Source organism: Apium graveolens, chromosome 9, assembly GCF_009905375.1.
Source record: "Apium graveolens cultivar Ventura chromosome 9, ASM990537v1, whole genome shotgun sequence".
NCBI lineage: Eukaryota > Viridiplantae > Streptophyta > Magnoliopsida > Apiales > Apiaceae > Apium > Apium graveolens.
This window is the reverse complement of record NC_133655.1, coordinates 211,471,664-211,487,826: the sequence shown is the minus strand read 5'-3', so window position 1 is coordinate 211,487,826 and position 16,163 is coordinate 211,471,664. Positions and strand designations below refer to the sequence as shown.

The 16,163-nt window shown below is 39.3% G+C and overlaps 1 non-coding gene across 1 annotated transcript; it reads right to left on the bottom strand.

Annotated features, from left to right (window-relative positions):
- Positions 1-855: 855 nt before the first annotated feature.
- On the bottom strand, positions 856-962 carry LOC141687880 (small nucleolar RNA R71). Its single transcript, XR_012561359.1, has one exon. It is a non-coding gene; the product is annotated as a small nucleolar RNA R71 (small nucleolar RNA).
- Between the last annotated feature and the right edge of the window lie 15,201 nt (positions 963-16,163).

The window sequence follows — 16,163 nt, the reverse complement described above, 5'->3', positions numbered from 1 at the left end:
AGTTAATATTTGATCAAACAATTTTAAGTGTTATTATCTTAACATTGAGAAGTAATCATACATTGGTGAGTGAGTTTAATTAGACAATAAATTAGTCTGAGTCTCTGAGGGAACAAACTAGAAAGTATTCTATATTACTTGCGAACGCGTATACTTGCGTGAATATTAGCGCGTGTTTTCGCCCTAACAAGTTTTTGGCGCCGTTGCCGGGGACTCGGCGTATTTGTTTATTTTATGTGCTTACCATCATTGGTCATTAGGACTCAGTGATTAGGACGTAATAGTTACTTACTCTTTTCGGTTGTGTTTCAGGTACTTTAGCAAGCGTTTATGCAAACTCGTTCTCGTGCTCGCAAGAGGACTTTAGATACAGCTGAGGAGACAGACGAAGTTCTTGATATTCCTGAGAAGTTAGATTTTGAGCATTCGGATTCAGGAGCTGAGCAGAAAGAACCAGTAAACATGGGAGATCGTATTGTTCAAGCTGATCCAGCTCTTATGGATTTTTCTCGGCCTAAAATTGATGATATTCATTCAAGCATCCTTCATCCGGCTATTCAAGCTAACACCTTTGAAATCAAGCCGGGCACTATTCAGATGGTGCAGAATTCTGTTTCTTTTGGAGGAGCGGCAACTGAAGACCCCAACATGCACATAAGAAATTTTGTCGAGATCTGCAGCACTTTTATGTATAATGGCGTGACTGATGAGGCTATCAAGTTGAGGCTTTTCCCATTCTCATTGAGGGATAAGGCTAAAGACTGGTTACATTCTGAACCAGCTGGGTCCATCACTACGTGGCAAGATCTTGCGCAAAAGTTTCTGGTGAAGTTTTATCCAATGGCAAAGACTGCTGCTATGAGGAGTGCTCTTACTCAGTTTGCGCAGCAACCTACAGAATCTATGTGCGAGGCTTGGGAACGCTACAAGGAAATGTTGAGAAAATGTCCACATCATGGAATGCCGGATTGGATGGTGATCAATGGTTTCTATAATGGTTTGGGGGCCCAATCTCGGCCCATGCTCGATGCAGCAGCTGGAGGCGCCTTATGGGCTAAAAGCTATACTAAGGCGTATAATCTTATAGAGACGATGGCTGCAAATGAGCATCAAAACCCAACTCAGAGGATGACGTCAGGCAAGGTAGCAGGTATTCTGGAAGTTGATGCAGCCACCGCTATTGCAGCCCAGCTCCAAGCGCTATCAATGAAGGTCGATTCTCTGGCTACGTATGGAGTTAATCAAATAGCTATGGTTTGTGAGCTTTGTGCAGGTTCTCATGCTACAGATCAGTGTTCTCTTGTCAACGAATCTGTTCAGTATGTGAATAATTATCAGCGACAACAGCAGCTTGTGCCAGCGACCTATCATCCTAATAACAGAAATCATCCAAATTTCAGCTGGGGGAATAATCAGAATGCGATTCAGCCAACATATCAGCAAGGAGTGAGTAAACAGTTTAACCCACCTGGATTCCAGCAACCACATCAGTATGCTACAAGGCAATCATATCCTCAACAGGGAAGTGCAGCTGCACCTACTAGTGCTGATTTTGAGGAAATTAAGTTGTTGTGCAAGAGTCAGGCGGTTTCTATCAAGACCTTGGAAAATCAAATCGGTCAATTAGCCAATGCAGTGCTCAATCGTCAACCTGGCACTCTGCCCAGTGACACGGAAGTACCAGGCAGGAAGGAAGCTAAAGAGCAAGTCAAGGCTATTACCTTAAGGTCTGGAAAAGTAGCTGATGCTGAAAAGGCAAAAGAAGTCGAAGCTGAAGTTAGAGATGAAGAATCTAAGCAAAAGGAAAAGCGGCGGAACCAAGGAAGACTACTGTTAAACACTCTGCCTGAGGCTAATACAGGGGAGAAACAGCTCTATGCTCCACCACCTTTTCCTAAGAGATTGCAGCAACAAAAGCTGGATAGACAGTTCGGGAAGTTTCTGGAGGTGTTCAAGAAACTTCACATCAATATACCTTTCGCTGAGGCTCTGGAACAAATGCCTAGTTATGTGAAGTTTATGAAGACTATTCTTTCAAGGAAGGTGAAACTGGATGACCTTGAAACCGTTGCTCTCACGGAAGAATGCAGCGCTGTTCTGCAGCAAAAGTTACCGCCAAAACTGAAAGATCCAGGAAGCTTCACCATTCCTTGCACCATTGGCAATCTAACTTTTGACAAGTGCCTTTGTGATTTGGGAGCAAGCATTAATCTAATGCCTTTGTCGATCTTTAAAAAGCTGGATCTGCCTGATCCAAAACCCACATACATGTCGCTACAATTGGCTGACCGTTCCATTACTTACCCAAGGGGCATAGTTGAGGATGTGCTCGTCAAAGTGGATAAGCTCTTCTTTCCTGCAGATTTTATTATTCTGTATTTTGAGGAAGATAAGAAGATTCCCATAATCTTGGGGAGGCCGTTCTTGGCTACTGGCCGTACCTTGATAGATGTGCAAAAAGAGGAACTTACTATGCGGGTCCAAGATCAGGATGTGACCTTCAACGTATTCAAGGCAATGAAATTCCCTACAGAAGATGAGGTGTGCGTAAAAGTGGATGTGATTGATTCCGCGGTTACTTCGGAACTCGAGCACATGCTAATGTCTGATGCATTGGAAAAGGCCTTAGTGGGGGAATTTGACAGTGATGATGAAGATAGCAACGAGCAATTACAATATCTGAACGCTTCTCCCTGGAAGCGAAAGCTGGACATACCATTTGAATCTCTTGGTACTTCTGACCTCAAGAACGCTGAAGGGAAGCTCAAACCATCAATAGAGGAAGCACCTACCTTGGAGCTCAAACCATTACCTGAACACTTGAGGTATGCTTTTTTAGGTGATTCATCTACGTTACCTGTTATTATTTCAGCTGACCTTTCAGGTAGTGAGGAAGACAAGCTCTTAAGGATTTTGAGAGAATTCAAATCGGCTATAGGATGGACCATAGCAGACATTAAAGGGATAAGTCCTTCATATTATATGCATAAAATTCTGTTAGAGGAAGGTAGTAAGCCAACTGTGGAACAGCAGCGAAACCTGAATCCGATCATGAAGGAGGTGGTAAAGAAAGAAATTCTGAAATGGCTAGATGCAGGCATCATTTATCCTATTTCTGACAGCTCGTGGGTGAGCCCCGTACAATGTGTACCTAAGAAAGGAGGTATCACTGTGGTCGCAAATGAAAAGAATGAGCTCATCCCTACTCGAACAGTTACAGGATGGAGAGTATGCATGGATTATAGGAAATTGAACAAAGCCACAAGGAAGGATCACTTTCCTCTTCCATTTATTGATCAAATGCTTGACAGATTGGCGGGACATGAGTATTTTTGTCTTCTGGATGGTTATTCCGGGTATAATCAGATTTGTATTGCACCAGAGGATCAGGAAAAGACTACCTTCACTTGTCCATTTGGCACATTTGCTTTTCGTAGAGTTTCATTTGGGTTATGTGGCGCCCCAGCCACCTTTCAGAGATGTATGATGGCTATATTCTCTGACATGATTGGAAATAACGTCGAAGTGTTCATGGATGACTTCTCCGTCTTTGGACACTCATATGATGAATGTTTGAATAATCTGCGCGCCGTACTCAAAAGATGCGTGGAAACTAATTTGGTGCTTAATTGGGAGAAATGTCATTTTATGGTGCGTGAAGGCATTATCCTTGGGCATAAGGTCTCTAGCAAGGGTCTGGAGGTGGACAAGGCCAAGGTGGGAGTCATTGAAAATCTTCCCCCACCCAATTCTGTGAAAGGAATCCGTAGTTTTCTTGGTCATGCGGGTTTTTATCGGCGATTCATCAAGGACTTTTCAAAGATATCTAAGCCGTTGTGCAATTTTCTTGAGAAAGATGTGCCTTTCAAATTTGATGATGAATTTTTGGCAGCATTCGAGACTCTCAAGAAGAGTTCGATCACTGCACCAGTTATTACAACACCAGATTGGACAGAACCGTTTGAGATGATGTGTGATGCGAGTGATTATGCGGTAGGTGCAGTTCTGGGACAGCGCAAGAAAAATATCTTTCATGTGGTCTACTATGTGAGTAAGACTTTAAATGGGGCCCAATTGAACTACACCACTACTGAGAAAGAGCTTTTGGCTATAGTCTTTGGCTTTGAGAAATTTCGATCTTATCTGCTTGGTACGAAAGTAACAGTATTCACTGATCATGCAGCTATTCGCTATCTGGTTTCTAAGAAGGATTCGAAGCCGAGACTCATTCGTTGGGTGCTTTTACTTCAGGAATTTGAGTTAGAGATCAAAGATAGAAAAGGTACTGAGAATCAAGTAGCTGACCATCTCTCTAGGTTGGAGAATCCCGATTCTACTTCACAAGATAGGACGTTAATCAATGAATCTTTTCCGGATGAGCAGTTGTTTGCAATGCAGGAGGAAGAACCATGGTTTGCAGATATTGTAAACTATCTCGTCAGCAATATAATGCCTCTTAATTTGACATCCGCTCAAAAGAAGAAGTTTCTGCATGAGGTGAAGTGGTATATGTGGGATGAACCATATTTGTTTAGACAGGGAGCTGACCAGATCATCAGGAGATGTATCCCGTTCTGTGAGACGGAGGGGATATTACGAGACTGCCATTCCACGGTTTATGGTGGACACTATGGAGGTGAGAAGACGGCAGCTCGTATTCTGCAAGCAGGTTTTTTCTGGCCTACTTTGTTCAAGGATGCTCATCAGTTTATTTTAAGGTGTGATCGTTGCCAAAGAGTGGGAAATTTGTCAAGGAAGGATGAGATGCCATTAAATGTGATGCTTGAAGTCGAGGTCTTTGATGTGTGGGGAATCGATTTCATGGGGCCTTTTATCTCGTCTTGCAATAATCAGTACATCTTGCTGGCAGTCGATTATGTCTCAAAATGGGTCGAAGTTAAAGCTTTACCGACAAATGATGCAAAGGTAGTACTAAATTTTCTTCATAAGCAAATTTTCACAAGGTTTGGAACGCCTCGGGTAATCATAAGTGATGAAGGATCGCATTTTTGCAACCGTAAGTTCACTTCTATGATGCAACGTCATAATGTGAATCATCGAGTAGCTACTACCTATCATCCGCAAACAAATGGTCAAGCGGAAGTGTCTAACAGAGAGATAAAGCGTATTCTAGAGAAGGTTGTTTGTCCGTCAAGGAAGGATTGGTCTTTAAAGCTCGATGAAGCTGTTTGGGCTTACAGAACAGAATACAAAACTCCACTTGGGATGTCACCATTTCAGTTGGTGTACGGTAAGGGATGTCATCTACCGGCGGAGCTTGAGCATAAAGCCTACTGGGCATTGAAGAAATTGAACCTGGATTTAGATGCAGCTGGTAAGAAAAGAATGCTTCAGCTTAATGAACTTGATGAATTTCGACTTCAAGCGTACGAGAATAACAAAATGTATAAGGAAAAGGTGAAGAGGTGGCACGATAGGAAGCTACATCCTAAGTTATTTGTGCCAGGGCAACAAGTTCTGTTATTCAACTCTCGGCTCCGACTTTTTCCTGGGAAGTTGAAATCAAGATGGTCTGGACCTTTTATTGTCAAAACTGTGTTTCCACATGGAGCGGTGGAAATTTTTGAGAATGATTCGGACCAAGCATTCAAGGTTAACGGTCAGCGGTTGAAGCACTACTATGGGGACATGGCAAACCGAGAGGTGGTGAGTGCCATTTTGTTGACTACTTGAGAAAGGTACGGAACGTCAAGCTAATGACGAAAAAGAAGCGCTGCGTGGGAGGCAACCCATGAATTGTTGTTACAGGAACCCTTAGAAGTTAATAACCTAATCCTGTCTTTCGTTGATAAGAATCGATACGATCTTTATAAGGCTCCTCTTCCGAATGAAATTCAATGGGATCCAAAGGCGTTTCCACTACATAAGAAAAAAACAAAAAAATCAGAAAACAGGGGCTGAAAAAAAAAATTCCAGAGACCCTCTGCGCGGCCGCGCAGGGGTCGAGTTCCAGAATTTTTTTTTACAGTTCAGAAAAAAAAAAACAAAAAAAAACACAAAAACAGTTGTAGCCCATAAACCCACGAATTATTCCCACTACCCCATCATTTTATCCCTTAATTCCCAAACCCTAATCTAATCCACACCCTATATATATATACACCTATCCTACATATCTCTCACAAAACTTCCTACACTTAAACCCTCTCACAAACATCAAAAATCAGTTCTTACACACTTTTATTCACGAATCAATGGCACCCAAGAGAGCACGCACTATTGACAGCAGCAGCACAGTTCCTACTGCTGATTCATCGAGGGGTACAGCTGCAAGACCTCGGTTAACTGACAGAGCTGCGGAGGAGGAGTACACTAGGCTGTTGGGGAAGCCGATTCTGAAAGAGAGGGGGTTTTTACCATCAGGGAGGGATGGTGAGTTGTTGCCCATGATTGCAGAGAAGGGGTGGATAGCTTTTTGTGAGTCACCCGAAGCAGTACCGATGAGCGTTGTTCGCGAGTTCTACGCGAACGCGAAGGCTGAAAAGAATGGGTTTTCTGTAGTCCGTGGGCTAACAGTTGATTATCATCCTGCGGCGATTCGCCGTGTGATTGTACAGCGAGAGAGGAAGCCCGAGGAGGAGAACTGAAATGAAAAGACTGCTGAGGATTTTGACTTGGATTTGATTTGTGCGACTCTCTGTCGACCGGGCACAGTTTGGAACCGCAGTCCAGCCAATAATGAGTATCGTCACTTTCCGGCGATCGCCATGAACAGGTATGCCCGTGCATAGAATGCATTTATATGTGCTAATATTTTGCCTTCTTCACATGCACACGAGGTCACAGTTGAGAGAGCACAGTTGTTGTGGGGAATTCTGCATGATGAGTACTATGTGGACCTTGGTGAGTTTATCTACCAAGGAATTCTGAAGTTTTTGAGGGGAGCAAAGCATATGAACATCCCTTATGCATCCACGGTTACGAAGCTATGCCGAGCAGTAGGAGTGAACTGGCCGGCTCATGAGCAGTTGCAGTTGCCAGCAGCTCTGATAGATTCTGGCACTCTGAATGGGATGCAGGAGTGGACCGGTGGTGAGCCTGAGGAGCATGGGCTGGGTTATCGTCTTCCAGGAGGACGTCCAGCACGAGGTGCTACTATGGCTAGGCCAGGGCGTGGTGAGGCTGGTTCTTCGAGAGCTCAGGAGGGTGCTGGGATGGGTGATGCCCAATATAGGAGGCTTTCACGGCGGATGGATGCCATGTATGAGACGCAGAGCAGGTTTGCTCAGGAGCTCACCCTTGCATTAGGGACTGCTTTTCGAGGCCTTGGAGCTGATATCCAGTGGCCAGTTTTTGGTGAGGACTCTGCATACCCGCCACCTGATACTCCACCCACTGAGGGTGATGATGATGATGACTCCGAGTAGGTATACCCTGTGTTCCTTTCTACTACTTTCACTGAGGACAGTGAAGATTTTTAGTTTGGGGGTGGTAGTTAAGGAATATTGTGTGTGTGTCATTTAGTTGCATATTCATGATAGTTTAGTTCATATAGTTGCATAATTTATGCCATATAGTTTTTTTTTATGAATGTCATGTAGCTCATGTATTTACTATGATCCCTTTTGCAATGATTGATCGACTGAATTGTGATATTGATGCGAGTGTAGTGATAGCATTAAAGTGATATTAAGTTGTGTAGGTTGATATGCATGCTAGAAACAATTGTAAGTCCACCAAGTCTTAAAGAATGCGTAAGGGCTAAATTGTTGTTATGATTTGGTTGTTTTCAAGGTCAATCTATTTATTATGCTTAGAATTCGATTATAGGTTCTTAGTGATAAAAACATGAAAAAGAAAAATTTTTGGAGAAAAAAAATATGGAAGTTGTTGCTAGTTGTGGCTAGGCGTCAAATGGCTAGTAGCCGGCTCGCTTATGTTGCGAGTAGTCTAGGGTTGAGTAAGATGGAGCGAAACGCACTTGCTCAGAAGTTATAAAAAAAAAAAAATTGCATAATTGATCAAGAGTGGGCTCTTTGGTATTCGAGTTATTAAGTTCTTAGGGGACTTTGTGCCTAGTGACCTAAGGCTTTTAGAGTCTGGGATCCGCTAACCTAACGCTCGTTACATGGATACCATTGTATAAGTCTTTTGTGGACCTCACTCATTGCACGGTCAAATAAGCATTTGAGTTGTAAATAAAAAGCACGATTCCGTAGTAAGCTCCAGAGTTCTTGTAGTGTTGTATATCACTTTGTGCCTAGAATTTTTTATTCTTTGTATAATCGTAGGATTGCCTTGAAGATAGTCTAGTCATAGTAATTGGTCTAGTTCCGAAGCATATCTGTTAAGCATTTGCACACACCACGTTTCTGGCTGTATGTCCGTTTGCATGAGTTTATTGATCTTTAGTTGTCTAACTGCATTCGTTGAGAGGTAACAATTTGGTTGGTTAATTATAGTAAGGGGGATCGTTGCATTTTCATATAGATTGCATTCATGCATATTTGTATTTGTTTTTGAGTCTGTGACGCTTGAGGACAAGCATCGATTTAAGTTTGGGGGTGTGATAAGTGGCATTTTACACCACTTAGAACGTCTTAAAATGGCTTAAATTGGTGTCTTAAAATCAAGTATTTTGTGTATTTGATGCGTTTTTCTAGTGTTTATGCATTTCCGGGTAATAGTTGCATTTCGGGGGAGGAATCATCAAGAATAAGCCTTGGCATGTGTTCACCATTGCGAGAGGAAAGGAATGGGCAGATTACGGCGAAGAAATGGAGCAAGCTTGGAATTTTTCCAGTAGGGTCCTGCGCGCCCGCGCAGCAATGCTGAGCGGCCGCGCAGCAGCTTGCGCGCCCGCGCAGAAATGCTGAGCGGCCGCGCAAGGTCGGGGAAAAAGCTGAATTATTTTAGACTTCTACTTCTGTGTGGCTTCCAACTTCTATGTAATCTGAGTTTTATGGGACTATTATATAGGTAGATTTGAGACGTTTTCATGGAGAGTATTAAGGAGATTATGTTTTAGATTGTGTTTTACGCAAAAAGCGAAGGAGATAAGGAAGAAGACCGATTTAGCACACCGCAACGAAGAGGAAGCATATATTCTTGTGATTCTTGTTTCGTTGTAACGTTGGATGCTAATTTTCTTGCTTTGACTTATTTACTCTTGTGACGTACTCTGTTTTAATATAATTAGTGTAGTTATTATTTTCTTGTGTTGTTTGTCATGATTTCATATGAACCCATGATGGCGATAAGTTCTATTATGGGCTAATCGTGATCATGGGGTTACAACGGATTTATTATGGAATTCTTTAGTTAATTGTTTAATACTTTAGTGTGTGATGATTGCATGATATCTAGTATTGGTTGTGCGTATTCGTCTTATGTGCGTCGCGAACATATAAGATAGGGTGTTAATCTCTTGTGAAGTGACGGTGGATCTTGAGATTTAGAACTTGCCATGCTAGCATAGGTTCATGTACGTTGTGCATGATTAGTGGGTAACTCTAACAGTTTTATTTGCCCTATGTAATCAAAAGAAATAACTTGTGCTTAAATCGTTGTGTTGTCAATTTCTGTAGACATATAGGAACTCAACATAATTGATGACTATTCAACTTCTATCTTAATTGTGGATGTTTGGTAGAATGGTATTAGTACAATGAAAGTTGGCTTTTATCAGTTTTGTGTTATTTGATTAATATCATCGCTGTCACATGCTAAAGGTAATAACAATGGCTATAGAAAGAAGTAATAATGAAGTTGTGATCTCATGAGTGTTTTATTATTGATAATTTGAAGTGTTAGTTAAGTGGTTAATTAAGTAGTTAATTATAGTTAATATTTGATCAAACAATTTTAAGTGTTATTATCTTAACATTGAGAAGTAATTATACATTGGTGAGTGAGTTTAATTAGACAATAAATTAGTCTGAGTCTCTGAGGGAACGAACTAGAAAGTATTCTATATTACTTGCGAACGCGTATACTTGCGTGAATATTAGCGCGTGTTTTCGCCCTAACACATACAGGCTATGTGTCCTCATTTCGGGTATACACACACTTCGCAGGTCCATAGGTACATATTGTACCGTCTCCTACGGTACCAGTAGCCTATCCAATACACGAAGTACTTGGATTCTACCCGTCCCTTGTCCTTTAGGAAATCCTATCATATCTCGAGAACTCGAACGACATCTAAGTTCCTCCAAGCGTTTTGTTTGTTGATAGGCATAACTTTACTGTATATATATATATGTACTTCCGAAAGTTTCGGAGGAAGTACTAAGGATGTGAGTTAACCGTTGTCAACAGATAATCAATCAGGGGGGAAAGTTTCTCCTTGAAACTATATTCAAAATATTAATAAGTCGGGATAATATTCACCGACGATCTGAAATTATTCGAATGATATTCCGAAATCAGAAAGTATGTTTTAAATCAGGATCTATAATTTTTGAATCAATAATAAACCCTTTAATAAATGATAATTAATTAAATAATAGTCGATAAATAATTGAACCTCGAATGAGTTTACTTTCTGAAAGAATATTTAAAATAATATTCCTCAACTAGTTTGTGTCTACATAATTAATAATCTATAATGATTAATCGGGTTTGAAATAAATCAACATTGGAGTATACTACTCCCATAATAAAGGAATAAGTATATAATATTTATTATCTGAACAATAAAATATAGTTGAGGGAATATGATCGTTGGGAAATTGTTTTAATAAAAGTTCGAGGTGTTTTAATGTTTCGTAAGTGGACGATGAGTCCCTTTTAAACCGTACTACTATGGACTTATAACCGTCCTATAATATCTCCGGAATGATTCCCGAGTTTTATTCTTTATAAAACAAAACTGACCGACTCTCGGTCTTATGACTTATACATCACGCTCTACTGTAGCGTTAATATTCTTAAATAAGCACCTCCGGAATACTTCCGGGTTTTCATCAATTTAATTGACCGATCCTCAGTCTAAAATATATACACGCCACACTACTCGCTAGCATTAACGTTCTTAATTATAAACTCCTCCGGGATACCTCCGGGTTTTTATAAGCTTACACCGACAGACCTTCGGTCTAAATATGATATTATGAACTCGGTATGAACATATACTAGAAATTATCAACAATTGAGTAATGTAATACATCTCAAACTTCGTAAAACAGTTTAAAGCAACCTCATGCATATATCACAGTTTTGTAAAATATTCACAACACAACAGTTTTTAAAAGGTAGGGTTTGAAAACTTGCCTGGGTATCTCGAGGTGGAGGATGCTCTAGGTTCCGCTTGGAAATCTATGACCATAAACACAATTCATTTCGTTAGGTCCCGTTCTAATTTACGGCGACTCGCACTCATGTGCTATTTATTATGAACCCTCTCAACTTATACTACCCTTATTATTCTTTTAAGTCCTTATTCACATCATGGTCGCTTCATTTTTCTAAGTATCTTAGGTTCATTCTCTTTATCGTCGTCGGCTCCGCTTATGAATTCTTACGGTTTCTACTCGCGCGGTCTCGGCTCCGATATTTTTATAAAATTGAGAAATCATTATTCTCACTTGAAATTTTTATAGAAGTTAGGAAACTCAATATGTTACTCTCTGTAAAAATTTCATAATTTATGAATACTTTTAAGTCAATCCTTTATATTTTCAAAGTTCGTGATTTGTAGCAGTTTTTGTCGTGTAAATCACTTTTACTAAAATGGTCATAACTTTTGATCCGTAAATCGAATCAAGCGATTCAAGCGCCTAAACGATACTTATAACATTATCTATCCTAAACAAGGGTTATTTTTTCAAGAAACTATAGGTTACAACTCCGGGACTTTCTGCAGAAACTTAAAGTTACGATTCGTTGGTTTTAACGGAGTTACGTTTACGATCGGGGTTTCGTTTACGCCCTAACTCTTAACACAACCACCAACAATCATCATTTCATCATCAAAACATAAACTCCTCTCAAGAACATCATGTTATTGATGCAACAACAATCAACCTTAAATCTACTTAACTTAAACACCAAGATTTCATCAATACCACTCATTGAGCTAAGTTTACTACCACATACTAAATGGATCTTAAAAAATGAATCTTAAATAAAGTTGGGCCAAACATTTTTTACCTTTCTCGAAAGCTTGAGATGTGTTCTTGAGGATGGTGGAGGCTTGGAAGTGCTTGGTATGATTTTTAGAACCTAAAACCACCATTGAAATCAAGAAACCAAAGAGAGGTTATTATTCATACTATTCATACTATTCACTAGTGAGTTTCTTGAATTTATTTCACCCATCAAACCTTGATAAAAAGAGATGAAAGAATTTTCTTACCTTAGTTTAATTTCTAGGAGGCTTGAGAATTAATGGGATGATTTTACCATGGCTAGAACTTGAGATTTTGAATTGGATTTCCCCTTCTTTTGCATTAGGGCCTAATGGAAGCATCAAGGGGGGTATTTATACTCCTCTTGGTTGCTTAGCTTGGTTGATTTGCTAGGTAACTTCTAGGAAGATGGGTTGATATCTTGCAATTGATTTTATTCTCCTAGTATAGCATTCTAGGTTGATTCTTGGTTGCAAATCTTAGGGACAAATCTTAATAGCTTGCTAGGTTACAAGCTAAACTACTTGGTTAGTTTCCTTAGCATACTATTTTGCTAGCTAGCTTGTTCATCCTATGGTTAGCTCACTATTTGATGAAGTAACCATGGTTACTTCCTTACCATGGTTTAGTTAGTGTGTTACGTTTATTTAATAGTTTATGCGTTCGCTCGGTTACTTAAACGTTTTTGTAATACTTACTCGCAAATGGTTCGCGACGTAATTCCTCTCATATTTATTCCTTATATTTTTAATTATCATATTTGAATATAAATCCGTAGGGTTTTAATCTCGTAATTATATTGTGATTCCCGTAATCCTCGATGAGTCGTAAATACGGTCATTTTTCAAAGTTCGTTTTCTTCAAAAACTAATAGCGTTTACATACACTCATTTAGTACGTATAATCGTAATATCAACTCCGAAACTCATTTTCTCGTGCACTACATAGTGTGGGCTCAAAAGTTTTTCCCGTCCCCCAGGGTAACTATTCATTAAACGTTTTACAAGGTCTCAACAATTCAAGTTATTATATTACCATTCATAAAGGTCTTTTACCGATGTCAAAAATTTGGGTTCTTACACCTTTAATTAACTGTAGAGGGGGTGAATACAGTTATAACAATGAATTCGAAATAAGAACTCAATAATGAAGAATAATATTTATATTAATAAAAACTGATTACAAAACTCTCTCAAAGGATGAACATATATCTTTGAGAGCTGCTAGGTTATGTGTATGATAAAACAATGCACGACACATATAGTGTTAACCTAATATGTGCTTATATACTGCACTGTTAGAAAATCAATCAGTTGATATGATATACATGGAAAAAGAATCCTAATAAAGAATAATATTTATATTAATGAATGAAAACTTATTACAAAACTCTCTCAAAGGATGAACATATATATTTGAGAGCTGTTAGGTTATGTGTATGATAAAACAATGCACGACATATATAGTGTTAACCTAATATGTGCTTATATACTGCACTGTTACAAAATCAATCAGTTGATATGATATACATGGAAAAACAATGAAGAATAATATTTATATTAATGAATTAAAACTGATTACAAAACTCTCTCAAAGGATGAACATATATCTTTGAGAGCTGCTAGGTTATGTGTATGATAAAACATTGCACGACACATATAATGTTCACCTAATATGTGCTTATATACTGCAATATTACAAAATCAATCAGTTGATATGATATACATGGAAAAAGAATCAATCAGTTGATATGAATCAATCAGTTGATATGATAAGCTCATCTTTCCTGCAAACTTTGTCATTCTGGATTTCGAGGAAGATAAGAAGATTTCCAAAGATAAGCTCATAATGAATTCGAAATAAGAACTCAACAATGAAGAATAATATTTATATTAATGAATAAAAACTGATTACAAAACTCTCTCAAAGGATGAACATATATCTTTGAGAGCTGCTAGGTTATGTGTATGATAAAACAATGCACGACACATATAGTGTTAACCTAATATGTGCTTATATACTGCACTGTTACAAAATCAATCAGTTGATATGATATACATGGAAAAACAATGAAGAATAATATTTATATTAATGAATAAAAACTGATTACAAAACTCTCTCAAAGGATGAACATATATCTTTGAGAGCTGCTAGGTTATGTGCATGATAAAACAATGCACGACACATATAGTGTTAACCTAATATGTGCTTATATACTGCAATGTTACAAAATCAATCAGTTGATATGATATACATGGAAAAGAATCAATCAGTTGATATGAATTAATCAGTTGATATGATAAGCTCATCTTTCCTGTAGACTTTGTCATTCTGGATTTCGAGGAAGATAAGAAGATTCCCATAATCTTGGGAAGACCTTCCTTGGCTACAAGCCATACCTTGATAAATGTGCAAAAAGGTGAACTTACTATGCAGGTGCAAGATCATGATATAACATTCAATGTATTCAATGCGATGAAATTCCCTACAGAAGATGAGGAGTGCTTCAAGGTGGATTTGATTGATTCTGCGGTAACTTCAGAACTTGATCATGTGCTAAGGACTGATGTCTTAGAAAAAGCCTTATTGGCGAAATTTGACAGTGAAGATGAGGAAGGCAATGAGCAACTACAATATCTAAATGCTTCTCCTGGGAAGCGAAAGCTAGACATGCCATTTGAATCTCTTGGTAATACTGATCTCAAGAATGCTGAGGGAAAGCTCAAACCATCTATTGAGGAAATGCCTACTTTGGAGCTTAAACCATTGCCTGAACACTTGAGGTATGTTTTTTTAGGTGATGCATCTACTTTGCCTGTTATTATTGCATCTGACCTTTCAGGTAGTGATGAGGACAAGCTCTTGAGGATCTTGAGAGAATTCAAATCGGCCATCGGATGGACTATAGCAGATATAAAAGGGATCAACCCTTCGTATTGCATGCATAAAATTCTGCTAGAGGAAGGTAGCAAGCCAACTGTTATGCAACAGCGAAGACTTAATCCTATCATGAAAGAAGTGGTGAAGAAAGAAATTCTAAAGTGGCTAGATGCAGGAATCATATATCCTATTTTTGACAGTTCTTGGGTGAACCCCGTGCAATGTGTACCTAAGAAAGGAGGTATTACTGTGGTACCAAATGAGAAGAACGAGCTCATCCCCGCCCGAAGAGTCACAGGATGGAGGGTATGCATGGACTACAGAAAGTTGAACAAAGCCACGAGGAAGGATCACTTCCCTCTTCCATTTATTGATCAGATGCTTGACAGGTTGGCTGGTCATGAGTATTATTGTCTTCTGGATGGCTATTCGGGTTATAATTAGATTTTCATTGCACCAGAAGATCAAGAAAAGACTACTTTCATTTGTCCATTTGGCACGTTTGCTTTTCGCAGAGTTTCTTTTGGCTTATGTGGTGCACCTGCCACTTTTCAGAGATGCATGATGGCAATATTCTCCGATATGATTGGAAATAATGTCGAAGTGTTCATGGACGACTTCTCCGTCTTTGGACATTCGTTTGATGAATGTTTGACTAATCTCCGTTCGGTGCTCAAAAGGTGTGTGAAAACTAATTTGGTGCTCAATTGGGAAAAATGTCACTTCATGGTACAACAAGGCATCATTCTTGGGCATAAGGTCTCTAGTAAAGGTCTTGAGGTGGAAAAAGCCAAGGTGGGAGTCATTGAAAATCTTCCGCCACCTATTTCTATGAAAGGAATCCGTAGTTTTCTTGGTCATGTGGGTTTTTATCGGCATTTCATCAAGGACTTCTCTAAGATATCTAAGCCGTTGTGCAATTTGCTCGAGAAAGATGTGTCTTTTAAATTTGATGATGAATGTTTGGCAGCATTCGAGACTCTCAAGAAGAGTTTAATAACTGCACCAGTTATTACGGCACCTGATTGGACAGAACCTTTTGAGATGATGTGTGATGCAAGTGATTATGCGGTGGGAGCAGTTCTTGGGCAGCGCAAGAATAATATTTTTTATGTGGTCTACTATGCTAGTAAGACGCTTAATGGAGCTCAAATGAACTACACCACTACTGAGAAGGAGCTCTTGGCTATA